This window comes from Lates calcarifer, linkage group LG14, assembly GCF_001640805.2.
Source record: "Lates calcarifer isolate ASB-BC8 linkage group LG14, TLL_Latcal_v3, whole genome shotgun sequence".
NCBI lineage: Eukaryota > Metazoa > Chordata > Actinopteri > Centropomidae > Lates > Lates calcarifer.
In genome coordinates, this window is record NC_066846.1 from 1 (window position 1) to 7,183 (window position 7,183).

General features: G+C 37.2%; 1 long non-coding RNA gene across 1 annotated transcript; it reads right to left on the minus strand.

Moving 5' to 3' along the window:
• Nucleotides 1-394: 394 nt before the first annotated feature.
• On the minus strand, nt 395-2,557 carry LOC127143260 (uncharacterized). The gene is made up of 2 exons (XR_007814549.1): nt 2,288-2,557; nt 395-478 (listed from the first exon to the last, which is right to left on the minus strand). It is a non-coding gene; the product is annotated as an uncharacterized LOC127143260 (long non-coding RNA).
• Between the last annotated feature and the right edge of the window lie 4,626 nt (nt 2,558-7,183).

Sequence of the window (7,183 nt, forward strand, 5' to 3'; positions counted from 1 at the left end):
CTTTTTCCAGTTTGTCCTTTTCATTCAAAAACATGGCTTTCTTTCTGTCCATGTAAATCCTCATTTGACTGAGACATTCTCTCTCGCTACTGATGCTGATCATCATAGCTTCAAGTTCTGCTTTCATCTTGTTGAGATTCTTCCTCAAGAGAGTTCCATTTCTTTTCTTTCTGCCAGCACCCTCTTCTCAATGCTTCCCAGTTCTTGTTTTAGTCCTCTGGTGGCGTCAATCTGGACTTCTTGTTCATCTAGTTTTAAAGTAATCTTGTTAACGACTTGTTCAAGTTTGTCTCGCTCTCTGGGCCTTTAGGGTCAGCTCTTTAATGTTGGTTTATTTCTGTTTATCTCATCAAACAGACTCTCTGCATGTTCTTTCTTCTCTTGTAGCTCAATCTTTATAATTTCCAACTTTTCTTTTCCCTCTTTTATGTCTTGCTTCTCTTGCTCTAACAAGTCCATTTGTTTCAGAATATTAGACCTCATCAGCTCCAATTCCTGCCTCTCTTTATTCATCATCTCATTAAGTCTATCCAGGTCCTCCCTGTTTGCTTCAGCTCTTCCCTCTGGTTATTAGAATTTTTGTTTTTCCATTTCAACCTTCTGCTTCCATTGATTTTCCATGACTTCTCGTTTCATTACCATCTCTGAGAGTATACCGATGAGAGCATTTTCTGTTTGCATCAGCTCAGTGTAAACCGACATCTGGGTTGTCTCTTTATCAAAGTTTGCAAGTTTTTTCTGCAATGCAATGCAAATTTGCATGTCTTTATTGTTTTGGTCTATTTGCTCTATTTTGTTTTTGATGTCTCTATGTGTATTTTTGTTCAGTTCTTGAGTTTACCTCTCAAGGTTTGTATGAATAGTATTTTACTCATGAATTGATCTTCTTTGACTTTCAACTCTGACTGTTCATCTTTCACTTTATCTTTCTCACTCTCAAGTTTTTGCCTGTCCATATCAAGACTAGTCTTCAGCTGACTGATTTGTTCTTTTTCTAGACTTATGCTGTTGATAACAGCTTCAACCTCTTCTTTCTTCTTGTTGAGATCCTTCCTCAAAAGTTTCAGTCCTTCTCTTTCTTCCAATACAGTGCTCCTATAGGTTTGTAGTTCCTGAAATTGTGTTTTGAGGTCATTATTTAGTTCATGTTCTTTTTGTTTCAATTTAATTATGTTCATCTCATTCTGAAGTGTCTTTATTTGTCTGAACCAGATGGGTCAAATCTCTAATGTTGGTTTTCTCTCTGTTCATCTCATCATCAGATGTCTGCATGTTCTTTTTTCTTTTGAAGTTCAGTCTTTATGATTTCCAAATTGTCTTTTTCCTCCTTTATATGTCGTTTCTCTTGGTCTAATAGGTCACTTGTTTCAGGATGTCAGACCTCATCATCTCCAAGTCCATTTTATCTTTGTCATCATCTCATTCACTCTGTCTAATTCTTCTCTCTCCTCCTTCAGCTCTGCCCTCAGTTTGTCAAGATGTAGTTTTTCATTCATAAACTTTTGCCTCCATAGATGTTCAACATGCTCTTTCTGGATGACCATGTCTGACAGTATACTTATCAGACCTTCCTTTTCTCTCTCTAACAGCTCGGTGTAACAATTCATGTTTTCTTTCTGTCCATCAAGCTCTGCACTTTTCTTCCAATGCAGACACCGTTAGCATATCTTCGTTGTTTTGTTGTAAACGTTCCATTTTGTGTTTGATGTCATCACTCATTCTTTCTTTCAGCTGTTGAAGTTTCACCCTCAGATTTCTAGGACTTTCATTTTAGTCATGACTGGATGTTCTCTCATCATCATCAGTTGAGACCTTTCTTTTTCCAGTTTGTCCTTTTCATTCAAAACATGGCTTTCTTTCTGTCCATGTAAATCCTCATTTGACTGAGACATTCTCTCTCGCTACTGATGCTGATCATCATAGCTTCAAGTTCTGCTTTCATCTTGTTGAGATTCTTCCTCAAGAGTTCCATTTCTTTTCTTTCTGCCAGCACCCTCTTCTCAATGCTTCCAGTTCTTGTTTTAGTCCTCTGGTGGCGTCAATCTGGACTTCTGTTCATCTAGTTTTAAAGTAATCTTGTTAACGACTTGTTCAAGTTTGTCTCGCTCTCTGGGCCTTTAGGGTCAGCTCTTTAATGTTGGTTTTATTTCTGTTTATCTCATCAAACAGACTCTCTGCATGTTCTTTCTTCTTGTAGCTCAATCTTTATAATTTCCAACTTTTCTTTCCCTCTTTTATGTCTTGCTTCTCTTGCTCTAACAAGTCCATTTGTTTCAGAATATTAGACCTCATCAGCTCCAATTCCTGCCTCTCTTTATTCATCATCTCATTAAGTCTATCCAGGTCCTCCCTGTCTTGCTTCAGCTCTTCCCTCTGGTTATTAGAATTTTGTTTTTCCATTTCAACCTTCTGCTTCCATTGATTTTCCATGACTTCTCGTTTCATTACCATCTCTGAGAGTATACCGATGAGAGCATTTTTTTCTGTCTGCATCAGCTCAGTGTAAACCGACATCTGGGTTGTCTCTTTATCAAAGTTTGCAAGTTTTTTCTGCAATGCAATGCAATCTTTGCATGTCTTTATTGTTTTGGTCTATTGCTATTTTGTTTTTTGATGTCTCTATGTGTATTTTTGTTCAGTTCTTGGAGTTTACCTCTCAAGGTTTGTATGAATAGTATTTTACTCATGAATTGATCTTCTTTGACTTTCAACTCTGACTGTTCATCTTTCACTTTATCTTTTCTCACTCTCAGTTTTTGCCTGTCCATATCAAGACTAGTCTTCAGCTGACTGATTTGTTCTTTTCTAGACTTATGCTGTTGATAACAGCTTCAACCTCTTTCTTTCTTCTTGTTGAGATCCTTCCTCAAAAGTTTCAGTCCTTCTCTTTCTTCCAATACAGTGCTCCTATAGGTTTGTAGTTCCTGAAATTGTGTTTTGAGGTCATTATCCTTTAGTTCATGTTCTTTTTGTTTCAATTTAATTATGTTCATCTCATTCTGAAGTGTCTTTATTCCTGTCTGAACCAGATGGGTCAAATCTCTAATGTTGGTTTTCTCTCTGTTCATCTCATCAATCAGAATGTCTGCATGTTCTTTTTTCTTTTGAAGTTCAGTCTTTATGATTTCCAAATTGTCTTTTTCCTCCTTTATATGTCGTTTCTCTTGGTCTAATAGGTCACTTTGTTTCAGGATGTCAGACCTCATCATCTCCAAGTCCATTTTATCTTTGTTCATCATCTCATTCACTCTGTCTAATTCTTCTCTCTCCTCCTTCAGCTCTGCCCTCAGTTTGTCAAGATGTAGTTTTTCATTCATAAACTTTTGCCTCCATAGATGTTCAACATGCTCTTTCTGGATGACCATGTCTGACAGTATACTTATCAGACCTTCCTTTTCTCTCTCTAACAGCTCGGTGTAACAATTCATGTTTTCTTTCTGTCCATCAAGCTCTGCACACTTTTCTTCCAATGCAGACCACACCGTTAGCATATCTTCGTTGTTTTGTTGTAAACGTTCCATTTTGTGTTTGATGTCATCACTCATTCTTTCTTTCAGCTGTTGAAGTTTCACCCTCAGACTTTCTAGGACTTTCATTTTAGTCATGACTGGATGTTCTCTCATCATCAGTTGAGACCTTTCTTTTTCCAGTTTGTCCTTTTCATTCAAAAACATGGCTTTCTTTCTGTCCATGTAAATCCTCATTTGACTGAGACATTCTCTCTCGCTACTGATGCTGATCATCATAGCTTCAAGTTCTGCTTTCATCTTGTTGAGATTCTTCCTCAAGAGTTCCATTTCTTTTCTTTCTGCCAGCACCCTCTTCTCAATGCTTCCCAGTTCTTGTTTTAGTCCTCTGGTGGCGTCAATCTGGACTTCTTGTTCATCTAGTTTTAAAGTAATCTTGTTAACGACTTGTTCAAGTTTGTCTCGCTCTCTCTGGGCCTTTAGGGTCAGCTCTTTAATGTTGGTTTTATTTCTGTTTATCTCATCAAACAGACTCTCTGCATGTTCTTTCTTCTCTTGTAGCTCAATCTTTATAATTTCCAACTTTCTTTTCCCTCTTTTATGTCTTGCTTCTCTTGCTCTAACAAGTCCATTTGTTTCAGAATATTAGACCATCAGCTCCAATTCCTGCCTCTCTTTATTCATCATCATTAAGTCTCTCCAGGTCCTCCCTGTCTTGCTTCAGCTCTTCCCTCTGGTTATTAGAATTTTGTTTTTCCATTTCAACCTTCTGCTTCCATTGATTTTCCATGACTTCTCGTTTCATTACCATCTCTGAGAGTATACCGATGAGAGCATTTTTTTGTTTGCATCAGCTCAGTGTAAACCGACATCTGGGTTGTCTCTTTATCAAAGTTTGCAAGTTTTTTCTGCAATGCAATGCACAATCTTTGCATGTCTTTATTGTTTTGGTCTATTTGCTCTATTTGTTTTTGATGTCTCTATGTGTATTTTTGTTCAGTTCTTGGAGTTTACCTCTCAAGGTTTGTATGAATAGTATTTTACTCATGAATTGATCTTCTTTGACTTTCAACTCTGACTGTTCATCTTTCACTTTATCTTTCTCACTCTCAAGTTTTTGCCTGTCCATATCAAGACTAGTCTTCAGCTGACTGATTTGTTCTTTTTCTAGACTTATGCTGTTGATAACAGCTTCAACCTCTTCTTTCTTGTTGAGATCCTTCCTCAAAAGTTTCAGTCCTTCTCTTTCTTCCAATACAGTGCTCCTATAGGTTTGTAGTTCCTGAAATTGTGTTTTGAGGTCATTATCCTTTAGTTCATGTTCTTTTTGTTTCAATTTAATTATGTTCATCTCATTCTGAAGTGTCTTTATTCCTGTCTGAACCAGATGGGTCAAATCTCTAATGTTGGTTTTCTCTCTGTTCATCTCATCAATCAGAATGTCTGCATGTTCTTTTTTTTTGAAGTTCAGTCTTTATGATTTCCAAATTGTCTTTTTCCTCTTTATATGTCGTTTCTCTTGGTCTAATAGGTCACTTTGTTTCAGGATGTCAGACCTCATCATCTCCAAGTCCATTTTATCTTTGTTCATCATCTCATTCACTCTGTCTAATTCTTCTCTCTCCTCCTTCAGCTCTGCCCTCAGTTTGTCAAGATGTAGTTTTTCATTCATAAACTTTTGCCTCCATAGATGTTCAACATGCTCTTTCTGGATGACCATGTCTGACAGTATACTTATCAGACCTTCCTTTTCTCTCTAACAGCTCGGTGTAACAATTCATGTTTTTTTTCTGTCCATCAAGCTCTGCACACTTTTCTTCCAATGCAGACCACACCGTTAGCATATCTTCGTTGTTTTGTTGTAAACGTTCCATTTTGTGTTTGATGTCATCACTCATTCTTTCTTTCAGCTGTTGAAGTTTCACCCTCAGACTTTCTAGGACTTTCATTTTAGTCATGACTGGATGTTCTCTCATCATCATCAGTTGAGACCTTTCTTTTTCCAGTTTGTCCTTTTCATTCAAAAACATGGCTTTCTTTCTGTCCATGTAAATCCTCATTTGACTGAGACATTCTCTCTCGCTACTGATGCTGATCATCATAGCTTCAAGTTCTGCTTTCATCTTGTTGAGATTCTTCCTCAAGAGTTCCATTTCTTTTCTTTCTGCCAGCACCCTCTTCTCAATGCTTCCCAGTTCTTGTTTTAGTCCTCTGGTGGCGTCAATCTGGACTTCTTGTTCATCTAGTTTTAAAGTAATCTTGTTAACGACTTGTTCAAGTTTGTCTCGCTCTCTCTGGGCCTTTAGGGTCAGCTCTTTAATGTTGGTTTTATTTCTGTTTATCTCATCAAACAGACTCTCTGCATGTTCTTTCTCTTGTAGCTCAATCTTTATAATTTCCAACTTTTCTTTTCCCTCTTTTATGTCTTGCTTCTCTTGCTCTAACAAGTCCATTTGTTTCAGAATATTAGACCTCATCAGCTCCAATTCCTGCCTCTCTTTATTCATCATCTCATTAAGTCTATCCAGGTCCTCCCTGTCTTGCTTCAGCTCTTCCCTCTGGTTATTAGAATTTTGTTTTTCCATTTCAACCTTCTGCTTCCATTGATTTTCCATGACTTCTCGTTTCATTACCATCTCTGAGAGTATACCGATGAGAGCATTTTTTTCTGTTGCATCAGCTCAGTGTAAACCGACATCTGGGTTTGTCTCTTTATCAAAGTTTGCAAGTTTTTTCTGCAATGCAATGCACAATCTTTGCATGTCTTTATTGTTTTGGTCTAATTGCTCTATTTTGTTTTTTTGTCTCTATGTGTATTTTTGTTCAGTTCTTGGAGTTTACCTCTCAAGGTTTGTATGAATAGTATTTTACTCATGAATTGATCTTCTTTGACTTTCAACTCTGACTGTTCATCTTTCACTTTATCTTTCTCACTCTCAAGTTTTTGCCTGTCCATATCAAGACTAGTCTTCAGCTGACTGATTTGTTCTTTTTAGACTTATGCTGTTGATAACAGCTTCAACCTTCTTTCTTCTTGTTGAGATCCTTCCTCAAAAGTTTCAGTCCTTCTCTTTCTTCCAATACAGTGCTCCTATAGGTTTGTAGTTCCTGAAATTGTGTTTTGAGGTCATTATCCTTTAGTTCATGTTCTTTTTGTTTCAATTTAATTATGTTCATCTCATTCTGAAGTGTCTTTATTCCTGTCTGAACCAGATGGGTCAAATCTCTAATGTTGGTTTTCTCTCTGTTCATCTCATCAATCAGAATGTCTGCATGTTCTTTTTTCTTTTGAAGTTCAGTCTTTATGATTTCCAAATTGTCTTTTTCCTCCTTTATATGTCGTTTCTCTTGGTCTAATAGGTCACTTTGTTTCAGGATGTCAGACCTCATCATCTCCAAGTCCATTTTATCTTTGTTCATCATCTCATTCACTCTGTCTAATTCTTCTCTCTCCTCCTTCAGCTCTGCCCTCAGTTTGTCAAGATGTAGTTTTTCATTCATAAACTTTTGCCTCCATAGATGTTCAACATGCTCTTTCTGGATGACCATGTCTGACAGTATACTTATCAGACCTTCCTTTTCTCTCTCTCTAACAGCTCGGTGTAACAATTCATGTTTTCTTTCTGTCCATCAAGCTCTGCACACTTTTCTTCCAATGCAGACCACACCGTTAGCATATCTTCGTTGTTTTGTTGTAAACGTTCCATTTTGTGTTT